This window comes from Schistocerca piceifrons, chromosome X (genome assembly GCF_021461385.2).
Source record: "Schistocerca piceifrons isolate TAMUIC-IGC-003096 chromosome X, iqSchPice1.1, whole genome shotgun sequence".
Taxonomy (NCBI): domain Eukaryota; kingdom Metazoa; phylum Arthropoda; class Insecta; order Orthoptera; family Acrididae; genus Schistocerca; species Schistocerca piceifrons.
This window is the reverse complement of record NC_060149.1, coordinates 105738939-105753993: the sequence shown is the minus strand read 5'-3', so window position 1 is coordinate 105753993 and position 15055 is coordinate 105738939.

Below are 15055 nucleotides of genomic sequence, written 5' to 3'. Positions count from 1 at the left end.
CCCTCTAATCATATCTTCATGGTCCTTACACGAAATGTACGTTGTGGCAGTAGAATCGTTCTGCAGTCATCCTCAAATGCCAGTTCTCTAATTGCTCTCAACACTGCTCCTCGAAAAGAATGTCGCCTTCTCTCCATTGATTCCCACTTGAGTTCCCAAAGCAGCTCCCTAATGCTTTCGTGTTGTTCGAACCTATTGGTAACAAATTTAGCATCCCGCCTCTGAATTACTTCTGTGTCTTTATTCAATCTGACCTTGTGCAATCGTAAAATGCGTTTTAGACTGGTACGTGCCGAGTAAAACTGTGAGGGACGGGAAAAACCCACCGTGGTACAACAACAAAGTTAGGAAACTACTGCGAAAGCAAAGAGAGCTTCACTCCAAGTTTAAACGCAGCCATAACCTCTCAGGCAAACAGAAGCTAAACGATGTCAGAGTTAGCGTACGGAGGGCTATGCGTGAAGCGTTCAGTGAATTCGAAAGTAAAATTCTATGCACCGACTTGACAGAAAATCCTAGGAAGTTCTGGTCTTACGTTAAATCAGTAAGTGGCTCGAAACAGCATATCCAGACACTCCGGGATGATGATGGCATTGAAACAGAGGATGACACGCGTAAAGCTGAAATACTAAACACCTTTTTCCAAAGCTGTTTCACAGAGGAAGACCGCACTGCAGTTCCTTCTCTAAATCCTCGCACAAACGAAAAAATGGCTGACATCGAAATAAGTGTCCAAGGAATAGAAAAGCAACTGGAATCACTCAACAGAGGAAAGTCCACTGGACCTGACGGGATACCAATTCGATTCTACACAGAGTACGCGAAAGAACTTGCCCCCCTTCTAACAGCCGTGTACCGCAAGTCTCTAGAGGAACGGAAGGTTCCAAATGATTGGAAAAGAGCACAGGTAGTCCCAGTCTTCAAGAAGGGTCGTCGAGCAGATGCGCAAAACTATAGACCTATATCTCTGACGTCGATCTGTTGTAGAATTTTAGAACAAGTTTTTTGCTCGAGTATCATGTCGTTTTTGGAAACCCAGAATCTACTATGTAGGAATCAGCATGGATTCCGGAAACAGCGATCGTGTGAAACCCAACTCGCTTTATTTGTTCATGAGACCCAGAAAATATTAGATACAGACTCCCAGGTAGATGCTATTTTTCTTGACTTCCGGAAGGCGTTCGATATAGTTCCGCACTGTCGCCTGATAAACAAAGTAAGAGCCTACGGAATATCAGACCAGCTGTGTGGCTGGATTGAAGAGTTTTTAGCAAACAGAACACAGCATGTTGTTATCAATGGAGAGACGTCTACAGACGTTAAAGTAACCTCTGGCGTGCCACAGGGGAGTGTTATGGGACCATTGCTTTTCACAATATATATAAATGACCTAGTAGATAGTGTCGGAAGTTCCATGCGGCTTTTCGCGGATGATGCTGTAGTATACAGAGAAGTTGCAGCATTAGAAAATTGTAGCGAAATGCAGGAAGATCTGCAGCGGATAGGCACTTGGTGCAGGGAGTGGCAACTGACCCTTAACATAGGCAAATGTAATGTATTGCGAATACATAGAAAGAAGGATCCTTTATTGTATGATTATATGATAGCGGAACAAACACTGGTAGCAGTTACTTCTGTAAAATATCTGGGAGTATGCGTGCGGAACGATTTGAAGTGGAATGATCATATAAAATTAATTGTTGGTAAGGTGGGTACCAGGTTGAGATTCATTGGGAGAGTCCTTAGAAAATGTAGTCCATCAACAAAGGAGATGGCTTATAAAACACTCGTTCGACCTATACTTGAGTATTGCTCATCAGTGTGGGATCCGTACCAGATCGGGTTGACGGAGGAGATAGAGAAGATCCAAAGAAGAGCGGCGCGTTTCGTCACAGGGTTATTTGGTAACCGTGATAGCGTTACGGAGATGTTTAACAAACTCAAGTGGCAGACTCTGCAAGAGAGGCGCTCTGCATCGCGGTGTAGGTTGCTCGCCAGGTTTCGAGAGGGTGCGTTTCTGGATGAGGTATCGAATATATTGCTTCCCCCTACTTATACCTCCCGAGGAGATCACGAATGTAAAATTAGAGAGATTAGAGCGCGCACGGAGGCTTTCAGGCAGTCGTTCTTCCCGCGAACCATACGCGACTGGAACAAGAAAGGGAGGTAATGACAGTGGCACGTAAAGTGCCCTCCGCCACACACCGTTGGGTGGCTTGCGGAGTATAAATGTAGATGTAGATGTAGATCCCAACCACTCGAACAGCACTCAACGATGGGTCGCATTAGTGTCCTACATGCGGCTTCCTTTACAGATGAACCATACTTTCCTAAAATTCTCCCAATAAACCAAATTCAACCACTTGCTTTCAATACTATAATCTTCACTTGCTCATTCAATTTCATACTACTTTGCAACTCTACGCCTAGATATTTAATCGCCGTGACTGTGTCAAGCAGCACTTGAACTTCATGGATTTTTTCCCTAGTTATCTGCACTGACTTATTTTTCTACATTTAGAGCTAGCTGCCATTCATCACAGCAACTAGAGATTTTGTCGAAGTCATATTGTATCCTCCTACAGTCACTCATCGACGACACCAGCAAATCATTTATTTATCTAGAAAGTTAGAGCAGTTCTATCATATTTCCCTGGGGCACTCTTGACAATAATCTTGTCTCTGATGATTTAAGTGATGTATAGTATATTCAAGCTTTTTTGACGATGTTGTTTATTCTTCAGTTACACAGTTTTTTGGTGAGTAAACTTCTACATATTTTTAAAACTAGTTACATATCGTGTGGACAGTTAAACCATACGTCCTCATATGTGCACCATCATGTATCTTGAAACAGAAGTCTTCTACCATAGAATACCTGATATTTGCAAATGAACTGAATATCTATAATGTCTTAAAAATTTTACCTGCCTTGAAATGGAAATTTGTATGAGTTGTCAATAGCTTCTATTTCAAAATGTTTTTAACTTCTAGCTAGCTTTTGTTAATACTTCTTCTTAATTTGATTACACTTGCTGATTGTCAGTGTTTAGTAGAGTAATTATGTAATACATAGATTATTAAAGAAGTACTGACAATATTTCTTTTGGACTGTAACGCTTTTAAATTTGAGTAGAATATTTGTTCCTAGGCACATGACCATGTTGTATCTTAGAACAGTTCTTGACATTTGGAAAAGTCTTACATTTCAGAAGTAATTTCCGTACTTTGGTGAAAAGACTGCAACACATATATAATGAATGCTTACATGAAAAATGGAATAAGAAAATGTATTAAACTTCTATTATAGTGCTGGGTAGACGTGAAAGTCTGAAAAATGTCCCCTCCTCTCACTGTTTCGAACGCTAGATGGAGCATATGAGTAACCGGAAAAGAGTATCAGTGTTTGCTTGCAGATATATGAGCCTATAATAGATTTGATAGTTATACGCCATGAAGAAAAGCGCTTAACGCTGTAATCGATTGCGCTGTTTTGTTTGACAACCGGAAATAGGGACCAACCAAGGACATCAAGTCTTTGTTGATTAGAGGAAACTTGGATCGAAAAATATACGCATGGAAAATAAAGGCGTTGATGATTGTTAGAATCTCCTTCCCGGTTTGTGAATAGCTCATTTGTGTCGCTGACAGTGTGTTCGATGCGTAGCTTTTGGTTGCTCTGTAACACCAGGAATTGTATTTGCGACATATATTCGCCGGCTTCTAATTTCGTCAGTAGATTTTCCAGCCAAGAAATGGCATAGTATGTATTTTTAGCTTGAGATTCACGATGAATTAGAAATTATTGCACAATATGAGGATGCTCTTTCACTAAATGTTACATTCTCACTGCAGTTTATCACATCCTTTTTTACTGATGTTTGCTTTTCAGATGTAATATGTCTTTCCCACCACAAATAAGATATTGTGTTATGTGCGATTTCAAAATATTCCGACAGTCTCATGTAGAAGAAATGTGTGTACGTTGATTCTTACAAAGAAGAAGACAACAACCAGCCACTATTAATACTGCTATTTATTTAAGTAATTTACTTAAATAAATAGCAGTATTAATTTACTTAAATAAATAGCAGTATTAATAGTGGCTGGTTGCTGTCTTCTTCTTTGTAAGAATCAACCTACATTAATTGTACACAGCCACGGTCTCACCATGTCAGTTTTAGACAAAATAGCATAGAGGAAATGTATATACGCAGCAGTGGTAAGCACCTCTTTGACAATAACTTCGTCTTAATTAGAAACTCAAAAAAGAGCCAGAGCGTCTACATCTAAAATATTCTCAGGCGATGGGCTGTCTACGACATAGAGGTGACAGTTTGACAACTTGTTCTGAAGAGCATTCTATTTCAAAGGAACCTTCTATGGAAATTTACAGGTTGTCTCAAGTGTGCTGCTGACAACAGCAAAGAATTAAGGTGATCAAAAATAGAGAAACTGATACGAAAGTGCCGAATTTCTGGTTAAATTCATTCTTCTGTTGCGTTTGTACCAGTTTAAATAGCTTCTGCGGAAACAGACTATATGTTGGAATCAACCACGGAAGCTTCTTTACCGTAAATAAACGAAAATGCACAGGTTTCATCGGTCGATTTTCCGGCTTTGGGAGAAAAAAAAATGGCTCTGAGCACTATGGGACTTAACATCTTAGGTCATCAGTCCCCTAGAACTTAGAACTAATTAAACCTAACGAACCTAAGGACATCACACACATCCATGCCCGAGGCAGATTCGAACCTGCGACCGTAGCAGTCCCGCGGTTCCGGACTGCAGCGCCTATAACTGCACGGCCACCGCGTCCGGCTTTTGGGCGAAATGTTGAAATGTGTTCCTGTATATGGAAAGATGTACAGGTATCCGAACGATGAGGCCAATCGGCCCTTGTGCCCTCTGTGCTTACTGAAACATGTCTGTCACGAAAGTAACACGTTTCTTATCTGCTGTGTTTAACCGTCTGAGCCGAAAGGTTTTAGTAACGGCTCGAATTACAGATATTTAATGCTAATGGCTTAGATTTCTAGTGCGGCCTAAGCTGAAGTGAGCTGAAGTGGCAAATTAACTATTGTCACCTGTAGAGTTCCTTGTAAACACAGGTTGGCTTCCTGAGCCATTTCAAATGAACGCGTAATGCAGATTATCCCGTCTATATCTACATCTCTACTCCGCAAGCAACATTACGGAGTGTGGCGGAGGGTTCTTCTAGTGGGACCCTCATGTTTACCCTTCCCTGTTCCAGTCGCTAATGTTGCGTAGGAAGAACGACTGCCGGTAAGCCTCTATGTAAGCCTTAATGTCTCTGATTTTCTCGTCGCGAGAGGTATGTGGGAGGAAGCAATATGTTGCCTGTCTCCTCTTGGAATGTACACGCTCGGAATTTTATCAATAAACCTCTGCGAGAGTGACAATGGCATTCTCGTAGCGCCTGTCACAGGAGTGTGTTGAGCATCTCCGTAATGCTGTCGCGCTTTCTAAACAATTTCTTCTGTTAAATTACCAAGCGATGTGGTCTCTCGCATCTGGGAGGATGGCGATTCAAGTCCTCCTCTGGCATTCTAGATTTATAATTTCCGTGATTTCCCTAAATCCTTAAGATGAATTCTGGTATGGTTCCTTAGAAAGGGCGCAAGCGATTTCCTTCCCCACTCTTTCTCAGTCTGTCTCTAATGACCACGTTGTCGACGGTATGTTAATCTCTAATCTTCCTCTCTACTTATGTTAATTCAACCTGGTGACAGTCTTAGAATAATTAGTAGTACTCAGGAATCTTACGAACGAGTTTTGTAAGCAACTCTCCTCGTGGATTAATTACATTTCTTTAGGATTCTTGCAACGAATCTCAGCTCGGCATCCGATTTTCCTAGAAGTCTTTCAATGTGCTCACTCAACTTTAAGTCGCTTCGGAAATGGGCCTACACATTTGGAGTTGTACTTGATATGGAGTCCATGCAAATTCATGATCCACGAGCGATAAAATAGGCTTGGTGACTTATGGCACTGATGAAATTTTCACCTGAACAGCTGCAAGATTGCACTCCTGCAAACAAGATGGCAATAAAAATTCACGAATTTCCAAAAAGAAAAAAAACCTTTCGGATCTGAAAAGGGGGAGGTGATAGTTAACGTTAAATCAAAAAGGGTTTTGGCACTGAACTCGAGAGCAAAAGGGAATTGTGTGAACTGCCGCCCTTTACTGGGGAATTTGTGAATGATTGTCGCAGCTGGTGGAGACGTGAGTGGTTTGTGTCGCTAAAGGCGGCGGGGAGGGGGGGGGGGGATGAAGGAGGTAGTAGTGGGTTTGTTGCCAGACGCTTCCCTTGCGACCAACGGCCTTGCTAGTGTGGCAGCATCAGTTGCTGCCGATGTCACTTTAACAGAGCTAACTGTTGCCGATGGTGTTTGTTTTGGACTCCAGAAACTGCAGTGCTGATGGGGCGGTAAAACCCTTTCGTAACTGACCCAAAAGTTTCATTTATTTCTTCACACCTCAAACAAGTGGGAAATGTGTCGTCTTCAGAACTGCACTTGGTTCAGTTCTGGCAAGAAGCTTGTCTCTGTACATAAGGATCGTCTTCGCAAGCTGAGATTTGTAGGAAGATTAAGAGAAAAAGATGCTTTTACTGGAATTAATATGAGAACAGTAACGGTCTTGGTTACTAGATTTAAAAATAAAAATAAAAAGTAAAATCATTTAATTCATTTTAACGATGGTTGTTAGCAATAACATCAAATAAGAGCGAAAACTAAAAAATATTATAACTACATATTGAAATGGAAATGAGTGTTTGGCGTCATTGGCCGGGAGACCCCTTGCGGGGCAGGTCCGGCCGCCTTGGTGCAGGTCTTATTACATTCGACGCCACATTGGGCGACCTGCGCGCCGTATAGGGATGAAATGATGATGAAAACAGCACAACACCCAGTTCCTAAGCGGAGAAAATCCCCGACCCAGCCAGGTATCGAAACCGGGGCGACGGCAATCCGTCACGCTGACCACTTTTTTTTTTGTTTTTTTAATCTTATTTTGTTCGATATTGTTCGTTGCATTTGTTCAGGGTGGACGTCCCATGACATCCGTTCAAGTTCATCGTTGATGCATTCACTCAGTTTTGTATTACAGAGTGCAGCTAACTCTTTGACCGATCACGCTGCCCTAAGGTATCACCAAAAACAAAACAGACGATGTGGCGTCGGGGATGTAAGTGATAACAGTACCACAGCTAAACAACGGTAGATTGTATGACATATGTTGGATCGATTGGTAAGTTTTAGGTTTAGCGCCCAAGAAATTGGGTCACTGCAGTATCACAACGGCCACAACGGGGCATCAGTCTATCCCTTTGGTGTTTGCAGTTATAAACTTCCTTTTATTTATTGCTGTCGTTCATATCTGCCGTTTGTGAGTAAAGAAGCAGCTGCAAGCAGAGATATGTTGGGGACTCCTAGCGTTCATCGCTCACTAACCTAGGTACCACTTTGCACAGGTATTACACTCCTGGAAATTGAAATAAGAACACCGTGAATTCATTGTCCCAGGAAGGGGAAACTTTATTGACACATTCCTGGGGTCAGATACATCACATGATCACACTGACAGAACCACAGGCACATAGACACAGGCAACAGAGCATGCACAATGTCGGCACTAGTACAGTGTATATCCACCTTTCGCAGCAATGCAGGCTGCTATTCTCCCATGGAGACGATCGTAGAGATGCTGGATGTAGTCCTGTGGAACGGCTTGCCATGCCATTTCCACCTGGCGCCTCAGTTGGACCAGCGTTCGTGCTGGACGTGCAGACCGCGTGAGACGACGCTTCATCCAGTCCCAAACATGCTCAATGGGGGACAGATCCGGAGATCTTGCTGGCCAGGGTAGTTGACTTACACCTTCCAGAGCACGTTGGGTGGCACGGGATACATGCGGACGTGCATTGTCCTGTTGGAACAGCAAGTTCCCTTGCCGGTCTAGGAATGGTAGAACGATGGGTTCGATGACGGTTTGGATGTACCGTGCACTATTCAGTGTCCCCTCGACGATCACCAGTGGTGTACGGCCAGTGTAGGAGATCGCTCCCCACACCATGATGCCGGGTGTTGGCCCTGTGTGCCTCGGTCGTATGCAGTCCTGATTGTGGCGCTCACCTGCACGGCGCCAAACACGTATACGACCATCATTGGCACCAAGGCAGAAGCGACTCTCATCGCTGAAGACGACACGTCTCCATTCGTCCCTCCATTCACGCCTGTCGCGACACCACTGGAGGCGGGCTGCACGATGTTGGGGCGTGAGCGGAAGACGGCCTAACGGTGTGCGGGACCGTAGCCCAGCTTCATGGAGACGGTTGCGAATGGTCCTCGCCGATACCCCAGGAGCAACAGTGTCCCTAATTTGCTGGGAAGTGGCGGTGCGGTCCCCTACGGCACTGCGTAGGATCCTACGGTCTTGGCGTGCATCCGTGCGTCGCTGCGGTCCGGTCCCAGGTCGACGGGCACGTGCACCTTCCGCCGACCACTGGCGACAACATCGATGTACTGTGGAGACCTCACGCCACACGTGTTGAGCAATTCGGCGGTACGTCCACCCGGCCTCCCGCATGCCCACTATACGCCCTCGCTCAAAGTCCGTCAACTGCACATACGGTTCACGTCCACGCTGTCGCGGCATGCCACCAGTGTTAAAGACTGCGATGGAGCTCCGTATGCCACGGCAAACTGGCTGACACTGACGGCGGCGGTGCACAAATGCTGCGCAGCTAGCGCCATTCGACGGCCAACACCGCGGTTCCTGGTGTGTCCGCTGTGCCGTGCATGTGATCATTGCTTGTACAGCCCTCTCGCAGTGTCCGGAGCAAGTATGGTGGGTCTGACACACCGGTGTCAATGTGTTCTTTTTTCCATTTCCAGGAGTGTATTTTTAAATAATTTCTTTATCTGTCGGCATTATTTTTGTGTTTCATTTGTTAACAGTGTGAACCCTGTTCGGGTGGAGGCCTCCCAAAGGACAACGTTTACTTCACCTATGCACTGGGTACAGGTTGTAATCTGGGTGCGTATAATGATATGCAGCTTGGTACGTACCTATGGGACTAAACTGCTGAGGTCATCAATTCCTAGGCTTACGCACTACTTAATCAAACTTAAAATAACTTACGCTAAGGACAACACACACACCTATGCCCAAGAGAGGACTCGAACCTCCGAGAGGGGGAACCGCGGTAACCGTGGCAAGGCGCCTCAGACCGTACGACTAAACCGCACGGCTGCATAATGATATATAGTGTCTCGAAACAGACTGCCGACTGTCCTCCCATATCTGCAGCAGTTGTCTGCTTAATTCCTGTATAATGTTTGATCACTGCTTTACGTTTTCCAGGTGTGTATGAAGATACATCCCTGCCTCTCTACCCATAACACATTCCGTATGTGACATCATCTCCCTCGATAGAGCAAAGTGGTGCACAGGTAAGAGACTAGAATCATATTCGGGAGGCCAGCGGCCGTCATCCAGATTTAGCTTTTATGCAGTTTCCCTAATTCGCTTGCCCGCATCTCGTGGTCGTGCGGTAGCGTTCGCGCTTCCCACGCCCGGGTTCCCGGGTTCGATTCCCGGCGGGGTCAGGGATTTTCTCTGCCTCGTGATGGTTGGGTGTTGTGTGCTGTCCTTAGGTTAGTTAGGTTTAAGTAGTTCTAAGTTCTAGGGGACTGATGACCATAGATGTTAAGTCCCATAGTGCTCAGAGCCATTTTTTGAACCCTAATTCGCTTAAGGTGGATACTGGATGGTTCCTACTAAAGGTGTGGCCGATTCCCTTCCTGATCCTTCCCCAATCCCAGCTTGTGTTCTGTCTCCAATCACTTTGTCGGCAATGGGACGTTTAAATCTAATCTTCCTCCCTGCCATCGGTCTCCTTCAGAAACATTTCTTATCTGGCATGACGCTGCATTAGATTTTATGGTGACAGGCCTTTGTAGGAGAACTGACGTGTCTTCTGCTGGCTGTTGTGCAAAGAAGTTATAGATTGGTTCTGTGGCGTGGTGGGGAGGCGATGACGCTCCTGCCCCATGGGAATGGGCCGGTAGCCACTCAGACGGCGGTTAGCATCCATCTATCTAGCTGCAGCACATGCTGGCGCCCCGCTTTGCTGACGTCTGCATTCCCCGCCGTGCTCACGGCTATGTTACGTGAGCCACAGAACCAACTTCAGTGGAGCATAATGGAATCTTGCAGAGGTAGTCTATTTTAGATGAATGACCCCACTCAGGCGGCCAAGGCGAGAGGAAAGAGACATCTCCAACGAATTGTTAGAAGGCAGCTGCTGAGCCCGAGGTGTGGCCCGCAGTCTCCTAGCAGGCGTCAAGCTCCTGCTGGAGGGGCCCAGCAGGCCCGCTGCGTTGTGATGGACGGACGTAGTGCAGGAAGACACGTGCCGTAGGGTAGTCACTAACTTCAGTGTTCGTTTGAAGGAAGTTAGGAAACGAAATGGTGGAAATATTGAGCATGTGCTGAGTTAGAACAAATCTCCATGGGCGGCTCTTCATTGTAGTATATGTTCCTTTAAGATTGTATTGACAATAAAGTTTATATTCAAAAACAAAATGGTAACACATTTTGTGCACCACCCTGTAGGTAGCCCGGCAGGCCTGTTGGGCCAGCCGCTGTGGACAAGCGGTTCTAGGCGCTTCAGTCAGGAACCGCGGTGCTGCTAAGGTTGCAGGTTCGAATCCTGCCTCAGGCATGGATGTTAGTTAGGTTTAAGTATTTCTAAGTCTAGGGGACTGATGACCTCAGATGTTAAGTCCCATAGTGCTTAGAGCACCATTTTCAAACATGTTGGTGTGGCAGGCGACTCCATTTTGTCTTCTTATCTGTCGTAAATCCTGGTGGTACTGCTATACTGCAAATGAATCTGCTAAAAAATCAACAGTTATTTATATCCGATAGCAGCGCACTTGTTTTACTAATGCACCACTTCTGGTCACGTTCTTGGCAACACCACTGGAACCCTGATGATGGAGACGTCGCGTTGCCTGCACTGTGTATTAACGATCTGCTGGCAAGTAACGCCCGTCTCACAACAATTTCACATGCTTGTTGATTTAACCCAAATGTCGACACGATGCGCTCGCCAGTCACTGGTGGCTAATGGAATGTTTCACTGCACCCGTTTCACAAATTTTCCTCTTAAACTCTTGCCAACACAGTTCAGAAATGAAGGAATAGTGCGTTATGTGGGAGAATCAGTTCACAGTGTACTTGCTTCAAACTGGATAAAAGAGAAGAAGATGTATTTTATCTGCGTTTATCTAGATGAATATTGGTTCAAGATGGTTCAAATGGCTCTGAGCAGTATGGGACTTAACATCTGAGGTCATCAGTCCCCTAGAACTTAGAACTGCTTAAACCTAACTAACCTAAGGACATCACACACATCCATGCCCGAGGCAGGATTCGAACCTGCGACCATAGTGGTCGCGCGGTTCCAGACTGAAGCGCCTAGGACCGTTCGGTCACACAGGCCGGCATGAATATAGGAAGCCCCACACAATTCTGATGACTCAAAATTGCCAAACTGCTCCCAGAGTTATCAGTTTAAGGAGAGTGCTGAAATCTTCAACGTAATACTTGGATGATGGTAAGTATAAAACCATAACTGAATTTTTAACTGTTATTATCAGAAGAATTTACTCTTGTCACAATCACTACACCTCCAAGATTTAATTTGTATATTGATCCCAAAGCCTGTGCGGCTGGTCGAGGCGGAGGTTAAAGTCCTCCCTCGGGCATGGGTGTGTGTGTTTGTCCTTAGGATAATTAGGTTAAGTAGTGTGTAAGCTTAGGGACTGATGACCTTGGCAGCTAAGTTCCATAAGATTTCACTCAAATTTTTTTGATCCCAAAGCGACATCACGCAAACGCCATTGCTAACACAGTAGAACAAGCAATATGGAACAGTTTATCTCTTCATGGCAGGATTTGGATAATCATTGTCGAATTGGTGACAATTACAATGATAACAGAGAACGTTTCCAGCCAGAAATACGTTCTGAACAGCTGCTAAGGGATTTCCAACCGTGGACTAATAGATGGAACAGATTTTATAGAAACTGGACGAGAAACGGAAACGAGTTTAGAGGAGACAATCTTTATCTCAACAACAGGCCCCAACAGTAGACAAGAGAGAGAGAGCTAGGACACCAGGAATGACGGGTGGTAGCGTGAAAGACGACGAATAGTGTGGATGTGCATGTAGAGATATTGAGGAAATTAACAATTTTGAGACATAATACTGAGGGCACAACATAGAAGTGACTATTGCATATGAAAAATAATCTAAAAGCTTTATATAACAAAGTCTTGAACATCGTGAAACAACGTGACGCAATCGATGTTCATCTTGTATGTTAACAATAGATACCGCCAAACGAAGTGTAAATAGTAAGTCATAAATCAAAAGGAAATAAACATAGGAATCTTCTTTCATTTAATTATTTTCTTATGAATCACCTTCTACAAAATGTCAACGCACTCAAACAGAGCTTGTGCTCTAGCCTACCGATTGCAACGTGTGACCGATTAGTATAAATTACTGAAGTGCATGAATTGCGTGTAATCGAACTTCTTGAAATTTTTCGTAGCAGGGAAAATATTTCTTTTAACTTCAGAAATCGCAGTTTTTACCTAATATGAAAGCCCTTTTTGCTCTTGAAATGTTTGACACGTGCAGGATAATAGTTTGTCACTGGAGGAAGCATGATTCGCGTAGTTACGGCGTTCCGAGAATTTCTGGAGAAGGCCGCTTTCTGCGACGACTGAGCTGCTAGCGGGCCGATGTCCTCCACCACAGTAGCAAAAAACGGCTTCCTTATCCCAGTCAAACCGAAAGCTTCTAAGCACAGTTAAGCATCGTGATTTACTATGCATATCATATCTATTACTATGCATATCATATCTATGAAGATTTCTGAATTTATTTTATTTCAGTTCATAATGAATTTACTAAAAATTTGATTGGATTTTCTTACTTGGAATCAAAATGGATGCAAGCTGTGAGATTATGACGTAGCACAGTGGCTACCATCTTGAAAAATGACTTATTGAGAAATGAGAATATTATAACTTGAAATAAGTGACATTAATATCAATAAAATTCTTAGCGAATACTTTATCAAAGAGTCCTTTGTTTTTATGTTTAATACTCTTATAACTTTGAAGCTGTTTTTACTGGCTTCGCTAACTTTCAGTGAAATTACGACAATATTGTATTGTCGAGATTCTGAAACGTTTGCTAACGGCCTTTTGGTCGTTTGAATTTACACGAAGTCAGTTAACCCCATTGACAAGGAAATGAGAATATAGTTTTTTGGGAATATCAGTGAAACATCCTGGATCAGAATTTTTAAATCCACGGTTTCCATTCAGAAGATGAACACATGAGAAACTGATCGTAACATCCATTTACAATCCTATCTACTCAGATTTAATACAAAAGTTCTTGCCTTAGTGAACGTAGCAACGGTAGTGTTGTAGCTGTAGATTGCAGTATGAGAAATGACTGGGCTCTTCACTTCTCCAATAAGATGGAATTAATGTATTGCTACCACGCCACTTACGGTAGCCATTTTCTTGATGTACCAAAATTGCTTCGTAGATTAACTTTGGATAATCTTGCTTTCCATTAGTTGTAATTTCCAGAGAGGACTTCAGTGCACCAGTGCCGCTGCTATACAAACTTTCTCAGCAATAACCACACTGTTAGCACTTTTTACACTCAACATCACCTGACATGACAAGCTCTACAGGAAGACAGGCTTCCTCGCCTGCGACTGTCTTCCACCTCCCTCTTTTCTGTTCTGCCCTCACGCCCTGTGCCCCAAGTAGTCTAGTAGGGTTTAACCTAAAATTAGACAAATCCGAAATAATTGCTACAAAAGGTTTTATTGTTTTAATGGCTTCGTTTGTGTCCCAGTATGACTATCCTAGGTTTTCCCCCTCGGAGGATTTGTGGAAAAGTAGTGGGGGCAAAAATGTACCCGAAAAACGGGTATTTTTTTCGGTTTTGTGATTATATCTCGTAAATCACTCACAATATCGAAAACATAGTTCAATTAAAAATTGTAGGGCATAAAATTCTCCATTTAATGAGACCATCCGCATATTTTTTGGACCACCCGTTTCCATACTAGTGCTCTTCAAAATTGGACCAATTTTACATGTTTATGAAAAATTTTCTTTTTAACCTCTGTTTTTTGGTAATAACGTTTAAACGAACCCATCTATCAATAAAGTGGTTCATACAAACCATATAGAGTAATAAATTCTGCGTTTGATGAGACCAAAAGTGAAATGGACCACCGTTTCTGTACGGCTAAGTTTGCACTTTCATTGCTATTCATGTAAGGTACTTCACATTTACAAATCTAGGTCTCTAGATCAGTTTTACGCAGAGAAATCAAAAATATCATTATCATGAGTAAAGATTGAAAAAAATTAAAAAACTGTTCAAAGTCAGGAGTAAATTCCGTGAGCACAAATTTAAGGTCAACTTTGGCAATCCCTTATTAAACGGCAAAGCCTTTTTGCACCTCGTAATTCTGTCTTTGTGTACATGTTTTGCCTGGCAAGCCAGTGTAATAATGAAAAAACTGTATCTTTTGTACTTCTTGAGTCCGCAGCTCGTGGTCGTGCGCTAGCGTTCTCGCTTTCCGCGCCCGAGTTCCCGGGTTCGATTCCCGGCGGGGTCAGGGATTTTCTCTGCCTCGTGATGACTGGGTGTTGTGTGATGTCCTTAGGTTAGTTAGGTTTAAGTAGTTCTAAGTTCTAGGGGACTGATGACCATAGATGTTAAGCCCCATAGTGCTCAGTGCCATTTGAACCGTTTTTTGTACTTCCCGAGATAATGGACCAGAAAGTTACTTTCAGAAAATCAGAACCCTACATTTGACCAAATTTGAAGGCAAATATATTTATATAGGTCACCTCTGATTTTAATCAAAAATGCACCATTTGGAAGAGCAGCTTTTGCTTTACTAGAATATT